An 18,431-nucleotide genomic window follows, 5' to 3' on the forward strand; every position below is an offset into this window, starting at 1 on the left:
AAAAAAAAAAGATGATAACAAATAATGATACCAGGTGAGCTGTTAAATATGGCATCAAAGACATAAACTAGGTGAGAAAAAATTGACTAATATTGTCTTCATCAAAATGAGAAATCTAACCGGGCAATGGTGGCACACACCTTTAATCCCAGCACTCGGGAGGCAGAGGCAGGCGGATCTCTGTTGAGTTCCAGGCCAATGTGGTCTACAGAGCAAGTTCCAGGAAAGGCGCAAAGCTACACAAAGAGCCACCATGGCTGTACCAAATGATCTTGAAAGGCAAAGCCAGAGGGATGGATGAAGGTCTCCTGGCTGGTAGGACCAGGAAAGGCTGTAGGAGTTTTTCAGCTGACAAAACGGATCTATATTCCAAATACGGTAGCGGTTACAAAAACTACACCCTATGTCAAAACTCACAGAACTGGGTGAGCACAAAAAGTCAATTTCACCAAATGCTAATTAAAAAAATAAAGGTAATTAAAAGCAAGCAATGATCACGTTGCTTTAGCTCAGCCCGTCATACCCAAGCTCCAAGTTATAGGGATAACTATGAATTTCTTAAAGGGGAGACACTTCCGTGTCAAACGTTTATGAAGAGAGCCTAACACAGAAGAAAGAATACATTTGATTGGAAGAAAGAGAGGAAGGAGGAAGGAGTCACTACAGAAATATGCAAAGGAGAAAGGAGATGGCAGGAATCCCAGCCTCCGCCAGTACCATTTCAAAGCCATTCTATTAGTCATTGCCCCATCAGGTCCAGAATTCACATTGTGAGGTTTACTTTGATTGACAGCTAAGGGATAACAGGAGGTGGAGGGCTTGGCACCTAGGGTGTGTGACCCTGACATCAGCAACACCAGTGGGGGTCTTAGGGTCATCCAGTCCATTACAGACTGTTTAGTCTTCTCTTGTTCCTTGTCTCCCATAGCAGCCTCATTGGTATCCCTCACTCCGGTCGCCCCCCAGCTGATGCTTCCTAACAGCCAGATCCAGATAGTGCTCAACTGATCTTTTGCTTCCACAGTCCTTCATTCACATGTACTTACTGAGCACCTACTATGTGCTGGGGGGGGGCAATAGACTAAATTGCATAGATACCTGGGTGAGTTCTTGTTTACATTACCACCAGAGTTATAGATAGCAACCACAAAATGACTTTTGCATGTATTTCAACAGCATCTGGGTTATAGTCCACAAAATAGAAAGTATAATGTGGTGAGACCAAATCTGGCCAGGCTAGGCTTTCCTGCAGAAATCACTGCTCAGCTTAGACCTCCCCTTCCATAGCATCCACCTCCCCTTCCATTTGAATTGGATTGTTTCTGGTTGGGGCCTGGTGGCCTGGAGCTGAACCGATAGAAACCAGTGGCCTGGCGTCATCACCTACACTGAATGTACAGTCAGACGGCTTGATTATCTATCCTGTGTCATTTTACCTGTAAAGTGGACAAGAACATCTAATATGACCTTCCAGGGTTGTGGTTGAGCGGGATTAGCCATGTGCAGTCACATGAGGGCATAAGCCCACTCTTCTTATCAGCAGAGCTTAGCCCAGGAGAGCTAATGCTGTAGGAATATTTAGGAGCCCAGGCCCCTTGCCCTGGAGATGCAGCCTCTATATGGCTAAATATGGAGCTAAGACAAGGCCAGGAAGGGTCTTCTGGCCCCTGGACTCTTGTAGTCAAAAGTGTAGGCAATGACTCAGTAGGGATAATATTCCCTGCATCCATCAAGTAAGTTTCAGGAGAGGGCTCACGTCTGTCAGTGACACAGGCAGGAGAGTAGAGGACAGCTAAGACCCAGGAAGGTTCCTTAGATGACTGACGTGTGCTGCCAGTTGACATGGGCCCCCACCTCTCACCCTGCCTCCCATTCCTGAAGCTGGACTCTCTTCCGAAGGATTCCAGCCGTGCTATCAGTAACGGGAGCCCCCACTAGGCCTTCTCTAGGCGGGAGAGTCACGGGTTTTGCGTGCCCAGAAAAGCACCTTTGCTCCAGTGGGGGAAATGCCTTTGGGCTGATAAAGACTGGCCGTGTCCAGTTATGGTAGGAATATTGCAAAGGGGTGAAGCTATTTTTTGCCACATGTCTATCTCTCCAGCAGGCACAGTGACATTACTGGAGATCCAAATAGTCCCCGGCCATAGAAGGTCACAGGGCTGAAGGCAAGCCTAGCTCTCCAAGCGCCACACTGAAGGAAGAATTATTTTCATCACCAGTTGGGGGGCGGGGGTGGGGGGGGAGCGGTCTGGGGACTTTGACCGCTGGGGACTGCTATCCCTTCCATCTTGTACCAACCCCATCTCACTGTCTACAGACCTCTGTTGAACCAGTTCGCCCTTGTGCCCTGGTCTGGTGGCGAATGTTTATTTTTAGTCTATGATTCCCTAAGAATTCGGGTGGGCCCTTGTCGAGTAGGGTGAGGGAGGAGGGAGGAGGAAGAGAAACTTGAAGGCCTGGAGGGCCAGGGAGGACACAGACCAGTTCAAGGGCAGTCCTCTCCCTTTTCTGCCTACCCTCGCTCTTCCCCTTCTCTCTGAGGGCTTTGGAGACCCGTGAGCTTTCCCTTTCTCTTTCTAGCAACCCTTGCTATTTGGGGTTCTCCTACCATGGGCACTGAGTAGGACTCAAAGGCCCTCTCCCTTCTGTCTGTGAAGAGATGTGTCTAGGTCCATGCCCTTGGCCTGCCTGGCACCACAGTGGGACATTAATAAATGTGAGTGGCCAGAAGGGCAGGTTTCACTGCCTCTTCCTATGGGCAAAAAGCCTGAGAAGTGGAAGAACCAGCAAGGGGAAGCGATGGAGAGTGAGAAGCTCTTACAAAATCTTAAGTCATTGTCTCTAGTTCCTGCCTCTTTTCTGAGAAGTTCTCTGGAGGCCTCTGGGCCTTGTCTTGGCCTGACTGATCCACCGGGAATGCTTGTCTTACTCCTCACCTTCTTATTTTCCTGACCTTCTCCCCAGCGTACCCAGGCCCTGCTCCACCGCCTGCAGGAGAACCCGGCCATGCTGACTCAAATCTTGGCTTCACTGCACACAAGCCATGTGACTCCTGGCAAGCTGCCCTGCCCCCAGCAAGAGATTGGGAAAGGTCTCTGGAGAGTGGTGCCGAAGACTCCCAGGAGTATGTGGAAAATGTGCATAGTAGCTGCTTAATAAACGGCTGTGTTTTGTTTTAACCCGTTCAATAGCATTTCCTTTTACTATACATCTGATCATTCTTCCTGCTTTTCCTGCCAAGCTGCTTTAGTATTTTATAGAGCACTTGCCCATCCATTAGCACATCTCCACATGATGTCTTGAGGAAAGCCCGGTCGTTATATGTGATCATTAATCCCATCACACAGGTAAAGACACTCTTGATCCAGAAGAGTATCTGTTCATCCTCAGGCCAGGGAAGTAGCACAGAGCTGCCCAGCTGGCACTCACAGCAACCTGGCCGAGAAGATGTCATCCGATACAACCTGCCCCCGTCCCTCCCGGGTAAAATGGGGACTTGTGCTGTGGGGCATTCAGAGGAAAGTAAAACTCTGCAAGTTAGCCATTTTTATTTTGTTTGGGGTTTTTGTTGTTTGTCTATTTGTTTTTTGAGACATGGTCTCACTATGTAGCCCAGTCTCTGTCTTCTGAGTGCTATGATTAAAGGTGTGCACAACCAGGCCCAGCTTATTTCTTTCTTGTTTGTTTGTTTGGGTTTGTTTGTTTGTTTGTTTGTTTGTTTTTGGAGACAGGGTTTCTCCGTGTAGCTTTGGACTTATTTCTATCTATCTATCTATCTATCTATCTATCTATCTATCTATCTATCTATCATCTATCATCTATCATCTATTATCTATCAATCAATCTATTATCTGTCTATCTATCTACCTATTATCTATCATCTATCTGTCTGTCTATCTATCTATTTATCTATTATCTATCTATCTATCACTGAATTTTCCTTCATTGCTCTCCACCTTATTCACAGGGTCCCTCAGTTGAACCTAGAGCTCACCTATGTGGACTAGTCTAGCTAGCCAGCTGGCTCCAAGGATCCCCTGCCTCCGCCTTCTGAACACAGGAAATACAGGTGGCCACTGTTCTCACCCGGCATTTATTGGGCACTGGGGATCTGAACTCAGTCCTTGCGATTGCCTGGCAAACTCTATCCGTTCAGCCATCTTACCAGTCTTGTGGGCTTTTAAAAAAGGGTATGTATCTATATATGTCCCCATGGAGGCCTGAAGAAGGTGGTCAATCCCCTACTTAGATCTGAAGAACAGACATTGTTCTTAACAACTGAGCCATCTCTCCAACCCCTGTTTTGTTTTTTTTTATTTCTTTTTCATTTTTAGAGACATGATTTTACCCTGAGCCTGGGCTAGCCTCAACCTCAGGGTCCTTCTACCACAGTCTCTCAAATGCAAGGATTACAGATGGGGTGGACCACACTCAACTTCATCTATATTTTTAACAACTAAAAGGAAATGCCTTCCTTTCTGAAAAGAGACCAGGGACTTCTGACAGGGAGATGGATGGATCTCATTTCCAGAAGGTTCCCAGACCACCCCTTCATGTCCTTATTCTCTGGGACATTGACTCCTCCAGCCAAAAGCTGATTTGAACAAAGGGGAGATGTGTGTGTGTCCAGAGCAGAATGGAAGGTTGCTGCCAGTATGAACACCCTGTGGGAATATTCTGCTGCATTAGGAGAGACAGAGTGGGGTGGACACAAAGTTAAAGAAGGATTAAAACGAGTGCAATCCCTTTCTATCTAGGTCAAAAGGTATTAACTTAGGGACATAAAATGTATTATGTAGAAATTGTGTTTCTCTACAAATTCTCACCATCATTTTATTGCATTTCAAAGTATAATCCTTCAGACAATAATTATAATTTTGTGGTTGGCTGTTAATTTGTCAGAGTGTTGAAAAGAAACAAATAGACACAGTGATGACTCTTTAAAGAGTCTCTCCTGCTTGCCTGTTGGAGAGAGCAGAAATCAGACACACTTGACTTCAGTAAGGCCTCTGGAGTTCAGGGCACTTAGGGAGAATAAATAGATATCACACATCTTTAGAGGCATGCCCGAGACAGGGCAGGAGGGAGCGCCCAAGCTCACTGATGACACTTGTCTTCTGGAAATGATCTCATTATAATAAGTATATATTTAATTGGTTAGTAACAGTCAATCATATTTTCCCTCTAAATAATTTACAGTGCTTCTTTATTCTTAGAACTGGGCTATTACAGAAAGGGAAGGTGAGATGAATTATTATTAAAGCTAAAGAAATAATTATTAACGCTAAAGGCAGGACCTCACGCTGTCCAGACTGGCTTCAAACTCATTATGTAGTTGAAGATGACCTTGACCTTCTGATTCCCCTACCTCTGCCTCACAAGTGCTCGGATTACTAGCGTGTGAGGGCTTCATGCACGCGAAGTGAGAACTCCTAACTGAGCTCCATCCTCAGACCAAACGCTGAATTTGTTTCTTTGAGACTGGGCCTCACTATGTAGCCCAGGCTGGCCCCTAGCTCACGATCTTCCTGCCTCAGCCTAGAGTTGATCTTTATTGAGTACCTACTATGTATAGAACACTGGTTTGCTTTTTGAGACAGAGTCTCACTATGTGGAACTGGCTAGCCTGGAACTTGCTGTGGAAGCCCGGCTCATACTCGTCTGCCTCTGCCTCCTTCATGCTGGGATTAAAGACATACACCAGCACAGCAAGGAGGACTGTCTCCAGAACTTTATATGTATCCATTCAGGTGATTCTGACAGCCCCATACCGAAGATAGCACGATTATCCCTATTCGTGGGATTGAACCGACTTGCCCGATGTTACATGGCTATCAAGTGGCAGACAAGATCTGAACCAATCCTGAAAGCACAGCCATGGGTAGTTCTACATGAAAACTAGCTGCCAGTCAGCCCTAGTCATTTAGTCAACCTACTAATGAGACGGACCTGAGCAATCTATCTCCCTCCATCCTCAGAGACCCAGGGAACCACAGGAGCCCTCCTAATCCTGACCCTTCCACCCCGGGACCATTTAGGTAGTTAATGGGAGCGCAACAGCTTTCCTTAAACATTGCTTTAGATTTTGATCTCAGGGCCATTTAAAACTCTTTGAGCTTTCATTTCGAAAACATTCATTCTTTAATCCCTTTTACGGATTATGAGGTCACGGGGGCAAGAAAAGGCCAATTTCCTCCCAATTCTACATTTTCAGTCCTGCACTAATGCATCTGTCTGGTGCCTCGTGAGGAGGCAGGAGAGTGGGATCCTGTCCCTGGCCTTTGCGGGGACACACACACACACACACACACACACACACACACACACACACTTCCTCCTTCACCACAGTCCCGCCAGGCAGTACTTGCTGGGAAAGTTTCCCACTGGACTCCTTGCTGAGAGCCGTGCTCTCTCCTCTTGATTTAAATGACAAGTAAACACAGACAGGCTAAACTCAGGTGACTATCTGGTAGCTCTGAAGGAAACCTTCTAATTACAGTCTGGCAATAGGGCCACAGGCAGGAACACACACACACACACACACATACATGCGCGCACACACATACATGCGCGCACACAGCCAACACTAAGATGGAAAGTTCCCAAGAGGAAGCCCCCATGGACAAGGCACCACGGCCTCACGTTTGCAACAGTGGCAATCCCCAGCCCTGGAGCTGCTTCCCCTTGCTGACGGAGGCCGGGACTGTCTGCCTCACTCAAGGGACTCCACTGCGCTGACTCTAGGGATACCAGACCTTCCAAATTTTCCTGAGGTTTGATTTAAGACACCACTCGAGGGGAACAAGCCCGGCCTGGCAGTAGTTGTTCAGATTACTTGGAATCATTTCATCTCTGAAGAAGCTCTCTCCCTTCCCCTCCCCCTCTCTCATCGGGGATCTTGATACTGAGAGCTGAGCATGCTAGCCATGTGATATGCTGAGCCATATTCGCAGGCTTCATTTCTTTTACAAAGGAATAATGATGATGATGATGATGATGACGATGATGGTACTACCACACCATCAACTCTACTTCATGTCTGATCTATCAGGAGAATCACCACGAAACTACTTCCTCTTGTCATTTTGAAACAGGTTGATCCCAAGATCTACCCCTCACTGGCCTCCCTCTCAGGATCCTGAAGCCTCTTCCCAGCCATGGCACCCATCATACCCCACAAGAACAAGTGCTTATACCCTCACACATCACAGGCTTTCCAACTCCATGTTCCTTGTTCTCCCCAAACAACCTGACTCACCTGTCTCCAACTACCTAGCGTACTTTTAAGGTAGCACGTGTTTTATCCTCAGCCTTTGTTTAAAAACAAATGCTAGTGTCACTGCCTTAATTGGAAATGTGGTTCCACTGACTCTTCGTAGAAGGCAGCCATGAAAATAAATGCAGCATGTTCTCAGCCCCTGGCCAGTCTTTCTCCCTGAGGCCTCCAGGGGCTGAGAAAGAGATGCCTTCGTTCTCACTGTGAGCAAAAGCTCCATGGTCCATCATGTTTACCTGCTCACCTGGACTCCACCCCACAGAGGCCTTGTTCTCACTCTCAGACAAACCTAAGGAGCCTCAGCCCCGCGGCCCCCCCCCCCCCCCCCCGGTCCCCAGCCCCCGAGGATTCTCTGCGGCAGCCTCAGTCCTTAGTGCAGCTCAGGCCACCTCACCAGACCTGGAGGCTAATTCTTGTCTTCCCCTTCTAACTGCAAGCTCTGCCTCTGTCACCCACCCATCAGAGCTCCCTAGGACAGCTGTAACTTCCTCCCTGGCCTTCCTCGGCTTCCCACATCTGTCCCTTCAGGATCTGTAAATTCCCACCAGGTGCTGAGGGTTCTCCTGCTCAAAGGCCTGGGCCTGTTTTCCTGTTCCCAGGACCATGGCCCTTCTCCTGCCCTGCTTGCTCTGCACACCCCACTAGCAGCCTCGCTGTACACTCCTCAGCTGAAATGGTCCTCTCACCTGGGATTCCCCCTGGTCTTCCTGGGATGCCTCCTCCTCTCATGACCCTGTGATCTCTCACATTTCTCTCATACTATGTGGGAGGCATTCACATCTGTTGTCTATTGGGGTGTCCGTCACAGGACCACCTCTCTGTGGAATGTTCATATGTATTGACCACATGGAGATCGCGAGTTCTTGGCGCCAATCAATCCCCATACCCATTCACGACCCGCCCTGCCCTTCATCTTGTCCTAAACTCCTGCTAACGTATCTAACTTATCCAAGCTGTGAAGTCCCGGGTCAGCCCCCACCCTTCCCATAAAGCCACACGAGATCACTCCAGTCCACACACACAACCCGCCTCTGTTACGTTCACTTGTTTGTTAAATGAATGCATGGGAGAGTGCCCACCATAACTGAAGCAGAGACAGAAAACGTCTTTTAAAACTCAAACTCATGGTAATGACTTCTGCCCCCTAAGCGGGAAGGTATAACTCTTGAGTGTGGGGGGAAAGTTTCCCCGTGAGCGTTCTTGTCTTCGGCTAGTAAGAAAAGAAGAGATGGCAGGTTGAGACGACCAGGGCTTACAGCTTTGCCTCTGTGGTAAACAGTGAGAACCTAGGAAGGCCGCTCTAAAGAAGTTACTTGGCTTGTTGGAAATAAGTTTTACTTGTGCGTGTCACACAATTAAATGTCTGTGCTGTGCATGCCACAAAGGGACTGAATGTGCAAGGGTTAGGAGGGGCGGGGGTGGAGGACTCAGAAAAACAGCCAACAGTCATAGGGGTGGCCCAGATAGAGGGCTCTGAGGGTGGCAGGCCAGGCACCCACACACCCATGAAGGTCTCTGAAAGGGGTGGCCCAGGAGGGGTCGGACTGGTGGCCTGAAACTTCGGCTGAGGCCTGCCAGGGTTTAAGCTCCAACTGTTTGCCGCGATGACTAGACTGAGCTGTGAGTGGAAAGGCTGCAGCTGAATGCCGGGGAAGACAAGAAGAAGAGCAAGGTCTGGTGGCCCCACAACCACACAGCCTCAGGGAGCACTGAGCCCTGGGCCTGAGAACCAGGGAATGGACTGAACTGCCTTTGAACTTGTAAGCACCTCTGGAAGGCAGGCTCTGAGCTGCCGCTGGGGGCAGGGTACACTCCGGCCAATTCTTAATCTTCAAGGACGCAGGGCGTCAGCTGACACGCAAGTCACAGGGACCTGCTCTGCACGCCTATCATCTTGGTTTATTGACACTGTGTTCCTGACTACGCCGCACGTTCTCTGAGGCCAGGGTCTGCGTCTGACTTCTTCTTACTCCATCACCAACTGTGGTGATATGTTGTGTACCCTAATAAACTTGCCTGAGGATCAGAGGACAGAGCCAGCCACTAGATTAGACATAGAGGTCAGGCAGTGGTGGCACACACCCTTAATCCTATCACTAGAGAGGCAGAGATCCATCTGGATCTCCGTGAGTTCCAGGCCACACTGGAAACAGAGCCAGGCAGTGGTGGCACACACCTTTCATCCCAGTACTGGGAAGCACACATGCCTTTAATCCCAGGAAATGATGTCTGGGCAGAGAAAGGTATATAAGGTATGAGGAAACAGGAACTCACTCTCTTTAAGCTGAGGATTTCCTAGAGGTAAGAACTAGTGGCTGACTGCTCTGCTTCTCTGATTGTTCAGCTTTCATTCACCCTGTTATCTGGCCCTGAGTTTTTTTGGTTTTTGTTGTTTTTTGTTTTTAAATTAAAAGACCATTTAAGATTCAAACAACAGCCAATGACAGTGTGCTCAATACTGAATCGCTTCCCTAGCTCCGCCCCCACGCCCCAGACAGGGTTTCTCTGTGTAACAGCTCTGGCTGTCCTGGAACTCACTCTGTAGACCAGGCTGGCTTTGAACTCAGATCCAGTGCTGGGATCAAAGGAGTGCACCCCCGTCCGTCCGTGTACCCCCCCCCCCGCTAAACTTGCTTTTTAAAAAAGATGTATTATCCATTTACTTGTTTATAGTGTGTGTGGTATGTGTGTGTGTGTGTGTGTTCAGAATCCATGTCATACCACACATGTGGAGGTTAGAAGACAACTTTTGGGAAGTCAGTTCTCTCCTTCCGCCTTGTTTTAGTCAGCCTGTCTCATTTCTGCCACTGTCCAGTACATTCATGAGCCAATTTTCCTGACTCTCCACAGGAGTGCTAGGATTACAAACGCTGGACACCACATCCACTTTTTACCTGGGTTCCAGAGGTGGACTCAGGTTGTCAGGCTTGCCTGGCAAGTGCTTTTATGTGCTGAGCTATCTGTTTTAGCTGGGGTATCTATTGCTGTGATAAAACACCATGACCAAAGCAAACTGGGGAGGAAAGGATTTATTTATTCCTCTCACTCTTCCACAGTGCTGTCCATCATTGAAGGAAGTTAGAACAGGAACTCAGAGAGGGCAGGATCCTGGAAGCAGGAGCTGATGCAGAGGCCATGGAGGGGTGCTGCTTACTGGCTTGCTCCTTGTGACTTGCTCAGCCTGCTTTCTTACAGAACCCAGGACCACCTGCCTGGAGATGGCACCGCCCACAATGGTCTGGGCCCTCCGACACCAATCATTAATCAAGAATACACTCCATAGATGTGCCTACAGGCCAACCTCATGGAGACATTTTCTTGATTAAGATTCCCTGTTCCTGCTGGGTGGTGGTGGCTCATGCCTTTAATCCCAGCATTCTGGAGGCAGAGGCAGGAGGATCTCTGTGAGTTTGAGGCCAGCCTGGTCTACAGAGTGAGTTCCAGCACAGCCAGGGCTACACAGAGAAACCATGTCTCAACTGCCCATCTCCCACCCCACCCCACCCCACCCCACCCCACCCCCGCAAAAAAAGATTCTCTTTTCCCAGATATGTCTAGGTTTGTGTTGAGTTGACAAACCAAACAGCACACCATCTTTTTGAACTTGTGTCACTTGCATAAAACAGAATTTAACATCTCACCTATTTGAAGTGTTCAGTTCAGCAGTACAGCATGTGTTGGCAGTATTGCGTGTTCATCAGCACTGTCTCCTTAACTCTGCTTTCTGAGAGGATGATTCTATACCCATAAAAGAACTCCAGGTCTGGAGAGATGGTTAAGAACACTAGCTGCTTTCCCAGAGGACTGGAATTCAATTCTCAGCACCAACATAGCGGCTTAGAACTGTCTATTACTATATTCTCAGGGGATCCAATGCTCTCTTCTGGTGTGCAGATGTACATGCAGACAAAACAACCATATACATAAAAATACATTTTAAAAAAAAGCCAGGTGATGGGGCACACCTTTAATCCCATCACTCAGGAAGCAGAAGCAGGTGGATCTCTGAGTTCAAGGCCAGCCTGGTCTATAGAGCAAGTTCCAGGACAGTCAGGGTTACACAGAGAAACAAACAAACAAAAAACAATAACAAAACCCCAACTCCATTCTCTTCCCAAAAGGCCCCTAGCAACCTGTCTGTCTTAACAATCTTGACTCCTCTTAAGTACCTCATGTAAGTGACATTATATGGTTTTTGTCTTTTTTTTGTGTGTATGACTTGTTTATTTTACTTACATAATGTCCTCCAGGGTCGTAGCCACCTTCCTTTTTAAGGCTGAATATCATTCCATCTCATGCTCACACTTTTCTTCTCCATTCACCCACTCAGCCAGCTTCTCCATTTTAGCTATTGTGTTCAGTGCTGCTGGGAGGGTAGTGTACAAATACCTCTTGGACTGCTCTGTAGTCTTTCTAGTATCTATCTAGAAATGGGCGTGCTGGAGCCTCTGGTAATTCTATTTGTTGTTTTCTGAGGAAGTACCATCAGTTTTCCACAGTGGCTAGGCCACTTTCTTATTTCTACCAGTTTTTCCACCCCACCCCACCCTCACTGATACCTGGGTTGGGTTTTTTTTTTTTTTTTTTGGTTTTTTTGGTTTTTTTTTTGGTTTCAATAGCCACCCTGGTGACTGAGGTAGCATTTCTTTGTAGGTTGTTTTTTAAGGTGGGAGACTGATACTGAGATAGGGGCTCGCTATGGAACTTGGACTGGCCTGGAACTGAGCTCTTGCCTCTGCCTTGGGTTCTGAGGTTACAGGCTGTGCCTCCACGGCGAGCTCTGTGGTTTTGCTTTCCATTTCTCTAATGATTAACGAGGGTGAGCATCTTTTCATGTATTCATTGCTCATTTGCATATACTATTTGGCAAACTCTCAAACACTGTGTTCATTTTAAAATTAGGCTGCTTGGTTTTTTTTGTTCTTTGTTTTTGTGGTTCTCTACATATTCCAGATGTTAGTACCTTATCAGATATATGATTCGTAAATATTTTCTCTCATACTGGGGGATTGTAGTTTTATTCTTTTTTTTTTTTTTTTTAGACATGGTTTCTTTGTATAGCCATCACTGTTGGACTGTAGTTTTATTCTTCTCTTCCTTTCTTTCTTCTTTTCTTCTTTCTTTCTTTTCCAGTTGAGTCTCACTAAACAATTGCTGGCCTGGAACTTACTGTGTAGATAGACTAAGCAGGCCTCAAACTCACAGCTATCCTCCTGCCTCCACTTCTTAGGTACTGGAATTACAGGCCTGGCTTGTTACTTTATCCATAGTGTTTTTGTTTTGTTGTTTGGTTGGTTGGTTTTGTTTTTTGAGTAGTTTTGGTTTGATTTTTGAGGCAAAGTTGAAATTTTTAAAGATTTTAATATAGAATTAATCACAGCTGTTGAGAAAAAGAGTCTTTTGATGCACAAAAATTTTAAATTTCATCAAGTCCAACTTGCTGTTTTTCTTGTTGTTGCCAATGCCTTTAACATCAGAGCCATGACATCCCTGCCAAGTCTAACTCACAGCTTAGCACCAAACTGATTTGGGTCTGCTAAGAGAAGGATGAAGCTTAATGATTCATATGTGCCCCCTTTACCCAGCACTCAGACACAGACACACATGGAGACACAGATACACACAGATGCACAGGCACACACACTGAGACACATTTGGAGACTCAGGCCTAGACACTCAGAGACACACAGGAGACACAGGCACACACCCAGCACATGGAGTGTGAATGTTCCACCCAAGCCTCCAAGTGCCCACCCTGAGTGCGAGCCAAGTTCACCAGTGATGTGCCCTTTCTGGGCAACCTTGGGCCAAAGCAAATAAAAAAAAAAAATCAAATTGATTTATTTGTGTGTGTGTGTGTGTGTGTGTGTGTGTGTGTGTGTGTGTGCCATAAGACAAGCTTCTGCTTCCCTCTGTACCTTCCAATCAACCGCTATAGGGGCCACAAAGCAATCTTTATGGCTGTCATACTGGCCGAATTGCAGTACAAATAAGACTGTTTCTAAATAATTCCCAAACGGTTCAGATAGGAAGGCTATACCGGGCCAAGACTGGCATCAGCTGGGGAGCCCAGCAAGGAAAGATTGCCAGAGGCCTTTGTAACTGCCTCTGTGGCTCTGCTGGTCTGGAACCAGCTCCAAGTCAAATACATGTGCAACAAGGACACTCAACACTCCCTCGGTGGGCCAGCCCAGCAGCCCTGCTGCCTCCTCTGGGCAGATAAGGAAGAAAGGCAAAGAGAAGCTAGGAGCCTCATGGGAACACCTACTGGAGTCAAGGATTAACCCCGCCAGGCCAATCCCTAACTCCTGACTTCTTACAGGCTCCAAAGTACTGAACGTCTGCCAAACAGGGGTTTTTATGAACTTCCAGAGAAAAGAGATTCTGTAGGGTATACTTTCATTCTAATTAGAGTGTGGGACTCTGTGGGTGCACAAGGTATCCATCAGCTCCCTGCCTTAGGTTCGTTTACTTTTCACACTCACACAAAAAAATCTAAATTAAATTAAGCCGGGCAGTGGTGGCACACACACCTTTAATCCCAGCACTCAGGAGGCAGAGGCAGGTGGATGGATCTCTGTGAGTTCTAGGCCAGCCTGATTTTCAGAGTGAGTTCCAGAATAACCAGGGCTGTTACACAGAGAAACCCTGTCTCAAAAAGCAAATCAAATAAAAAAAAATCAAATTGATTTATTTGTGTGTGTGTGTGTGTGTGTGTGTGTGTGTGTGTGTGTGTTGTCACTCCTTTCACTCTGGGGTGCCGTAGATCTCCCTTAGGTCATCATGCTTGGTGCCCTTACCCTCTGAGCTGTTTCGTCAGCCCCAACATTGTCTCTCTGTTATTGTTGTTATTTGTTATGTGCCTTGGAAGTCTCAGGAAGTCATATGAAACACTAACTCTGGACTGGGGAGTAGTTCAGTGATAGAGTGCTTGTCTAGCATGGGTTCAATCCCCAGAAAAACGCGCGCGCGCGCGCGCGCGCGCACACACACATACACACACACACACACACACACACAGGAGTTGGCTTTTTATAAAATATGGTTCCTTGAAAATTTAGCTAACTTGGGTTGTGATGAGACAAGAGAAGTATAAGTTTGTGTTTGTTCTTAAATTGAAAAAAAAAATACTCTCAGATGCTAAAAGTGACAAATTTCATCCAATTCCTACACAGCAGGAAGAAAAAGCAATTCATAAACTCATTCCAAGCAATTACAAAAAAAATGTTAACAAAACCTACTTTTGATGTGGAAAAGCACTGATACTGTAACCCCCTGAGGATATGAGCCTGGGTGGGGGTAACGTCCTACAGTGAGCCAGTTACCTGAGCACACATGCAAACTGCAGGTCCTCCTGCTGGAGAAGATCAGAAGCCCCAAGGAAGTCTTACCCTATCCCATCCACCTGCCAATCTTTTGCCTTTACCCCCTACCATCTTTCCCAATTGGGATGTACAGCAGTGTGCCATCTAGTGATTATAAAAATCACTGTAAATAACTCCTTTTATATATGTGTATATTTTAGGAAGTTTCTACAATAGTAGGTTTCTATATGGCCTTTTGAAAGACCTTTAGTGTTAATTGTCCCTCCCTATAGTCTCTTCTTTACCCTACCTTCCCATCCTCCCTCCATTTAATTTACAGTGATTTTTATTTAATTCTCCTTTTCTATTTCCTCTTTATTGCTTTACACACTATATTCTATTTCCCCTTCCTTGGAGAAGCCCCTCCTCCTACCTGGTTCCTTACTAAGTATCTAATGTCTTTGGGTATTCCAGATCACACACCTATATCTAAAGCTTAAAAGCTAGTATCCATATATAAATGAAAACATTTGAGGCTGGAGAGATGGCTCAGAGAGTAAGTGCCCTTGCTGCTCTTGCAGAGGACCCAGGTTTGATTCCCAGCACCCCTAATGTGGTTTACAATCATCCATAACTCCATTTGCCAGAGATCCTATTCTTCATTTGACCTCAGTGGACATGAAGCATGTATGTGGTATATATACATATATGCAGAAAAAATACACATAAAATAAGATGCATGAATAACAAAATTTTTTTAAAAAGAGAAAACATGCAATGTTTGTCTTTCTGGGTCTGGGTTTCCTCACTCAAGGGGATTGTTTCTAGTTCCATCCATTTACCTGTTAATTTAATTCTCTTTAACAGTTGAATAATATTCCATTGTGTAAATGCACCACATTTTCACTGTTCATACATCAGTTGATGGACATCCAGGTGTTTTTCCAATTTCTGGCTGTTAGAAAGAGAGCAGCAGTGAACATGGATGAGCAAGCATCTCTGTAGTAAGATGTAGAGTTCGTTAGGTATATGCCCAAGAGTGACATAGAGGGAATCCTGTGGTAAATTGATTTTCAGCTTTTTGAGGAATCCTGCCCAGTGAGGCCAAGAGCCTGAGACTAGATAGATCATGAGTCCAGGGGACAATCTGCTACTGTTGTTCTGCTAAATGATCATAGCAACCAAACAACTCCTGGTGACATACTGCTGTACCCATAGATCAGTGCCTTGCTCAACCCTTGTCATAAGCTTCCTCTTGCAGAGGCTGGTAATTGACAGGGAGACCCTCAAGTGGACAGTGTGCAGAGAGTGAGGGACTTTGGAGCACTCAGTCCTAAATAGGATGTCTTTTTTTTTTATTTATTTTTATTTTATGTGCATTGATGTTTTGCCTGTATGCATGTCTATGTGAGTGGGTCGGATCCCCTGGAACTGGAGTTACAGACCGTTGTGAGCTGCCATGTGGGTGCTGGGAATTGAACCCGGGTCCTCTGGAAGAGCCGCCAGTGCTCTTAACCACTATGCCATCTCTCCAGCATATCTGGATGTCTTTATCAAACTCCTCCTCTCAAGGCTCAGGGATGTATGTGGAAGAGAAGGAAGAAAGATTGTAAGAGCCAGACCGGGTAGACATACATTATGAACTCATAGAGACTGTGATGCATGTACAAGGCCAGACAGGGTAAATACACATATGCACTCAGAGACTGTGATGCATGCACAAGGCCAGCATGAACTCGTACCAGACAAAACCCCAGCACAAAGAAGGGGGATGGGTACAAAGTCCCATCCCTAGCCAAGAAGCTGCTTGCTGTTTGTGCCTGCTGGGAGAGGGAAAATCAGTTCTCCTCAGTGAAATGACACTTCCGTGCAAGGCCCTGTGCCCAGGAGTAGCTGAACAATACAAAACAGAGCCCATGTTGTTTGTGTGTGTATGTGCTTTTTTGGTTTTGGTTTTGGTTTTGGTTTTTTAAAGAACAAAAGAACATGGAATTGGATAGGTAGGGGGATCTAGGGGGAGTCGGGAGAGGAAAGAGTGTGATCAATGTATATATTGTATAAAATTCTTTTAAAAATTAAAAAATTTGCCAGGTGGTGGTGGTGTACACCTTTCATCCCAGCACTCAGGAGGCAGAGGCAGGCAGATCTCTGGGTTCGAGGCCAGCCTGGTCTACAAGGTTAGTTCAGGATAGCTAAGGTTAGACAAAGAAACCCCATCTTGAAAAAATAAACACACACACAAACACACGTAAAATTAAAGACAGAGAGAGAGAAAATGAAGCAATCTCATAGAATCTGAATTTCTCTCGGACCCTGGCTTACAGACCTCACCTCTCAGAGTTCACACACCGCCCTTGAAGAGTGGGATGAAGCTTTTAAACTTGTTTTCCTCTCGTGCTGGAGCTGCTCGTGTGTGTCCTGGGCTGCAGCCATTCCTCAGGCAGGGCAGAACCCCAGCTCTTGCAAGGAGACGTTTAAGTGCTCCCAAGTTTTTCTTAGGGCCAACGTACTTGATGAGGAGACATTGGCGACTCTCTGGGTGAGGTCCTCGGGACTCCTGCCTCAGTGTCCTCAGAGGCATTCATATAACCAAGAGGCTTCCCAGGCCTGCTAAGCCCTGGTCCTGTGTTTAGCAAGGGAAGGTTCTAAGATGGGCATTTGTGCTCAGGTGATCATGGAGTCCATTCAGGCTAGAAGCAGTTTCAGGAGTGGGAGCATGCCTCTGGGGTCAGTCCCCTCATATGGCCTGCTTTGTCCTGGTGTGACTTGGCTGTTTGATGTCAATCTTCCTAAGCTATTGCTTCCCATTGCTTGAAAATGAGAATAATAATCATAAAACCTGTGGAAGAGGTTATTGAGACCGAAGGAGATTATCCATGAGTGTGCTTGGCATGGAGCCTGTCACACAGGAAATGTTCAATAAAGGTGAAAGGTCAAAATGGTGGCCAACTGTATTTCAGTCACAAAGGGCGGCAAGTGTGTGTGTGTGTGTGTGTGTGTGTGTGTGTGTGTGAGAGAGAGAGAGAGAGAGAGAGAGAGAGAGAGAGAGAGAGAGAGAGAGAGAGAGAGAGAGAGAGGGAGGGAGAGAGGAGGTGGCAGGCAGGCAGCAGGCCTGAAGAATCAAGGGCTAGAATTCAGAGGAATCAGATGTTCAGCAGGTCAGACACCTCACCCAGGGCTGAAAATGAGCAGGCTAGAAAGCAGCCTGCCTCCGGACAGGTAACAGCTCAGGAAGAGCCACAGAGGACTGAAGTGCAAAGTACAGAGGGTGTGAAGCAAATCTCCATGTAGTGTTCGGAGCCAAGGCTCTGTCAAGCCTGAGGAGCAGCCATGACCCTTGCCAATGCTAACCAGCCTGAGCAAAGAGAGTGTCCTATGTTCCTTCCACTGACGAGGCTAGAGCTAGGTAAGGACTTCAGGCAGAACAGAACCAGTTTAAACAGGACCATCAGGAACTGGTCTCTCGCTCCCAGAGCCTTTTGCTTCTACTGCGGCCTTATTCCTAGGCTAGAATGTTCTGCATAGTGGCAAAACCCTCCTATAACCACCTCAGGCCCCTCTCTTGAGAGCACTAGCCCAAGTCTTGGGGCTGCCATTCATGGACACACATGCCTGCCTCTGAACCAACCACAGTGACCAGGGGAATGGAATAATCTGATTGGCCCGATCTTGTATCCAGGATCGGCTCAGTTCCATCCATGCTCCTTGAACTGAGAAAGAATTCAGGGTGATGGTGGCGCATGGCTTTGATCCCAGCACTCAGGAGGCAGAGGCAAGTAGATCTCTGAGTTCGAGGCCAGCCTGGACTACAGAGTGAATTCCAGGACAGTCAGGGTTTCTCTGTCTTGAAA

Source organism: Peromyscus eremicus, chromosome 19, assembly GCF_949786415.1.
Source record: "Peromyscus eremicus chromosome 19, PerEre_H2_v1, whole genome shotgun sequence".
Lineage (NCBI taxonomy): Eukaryota > Metazoa > Chordata > Mammalia > Rodentia > Cricetidae > Peromyscus > Peromyscus eremicus.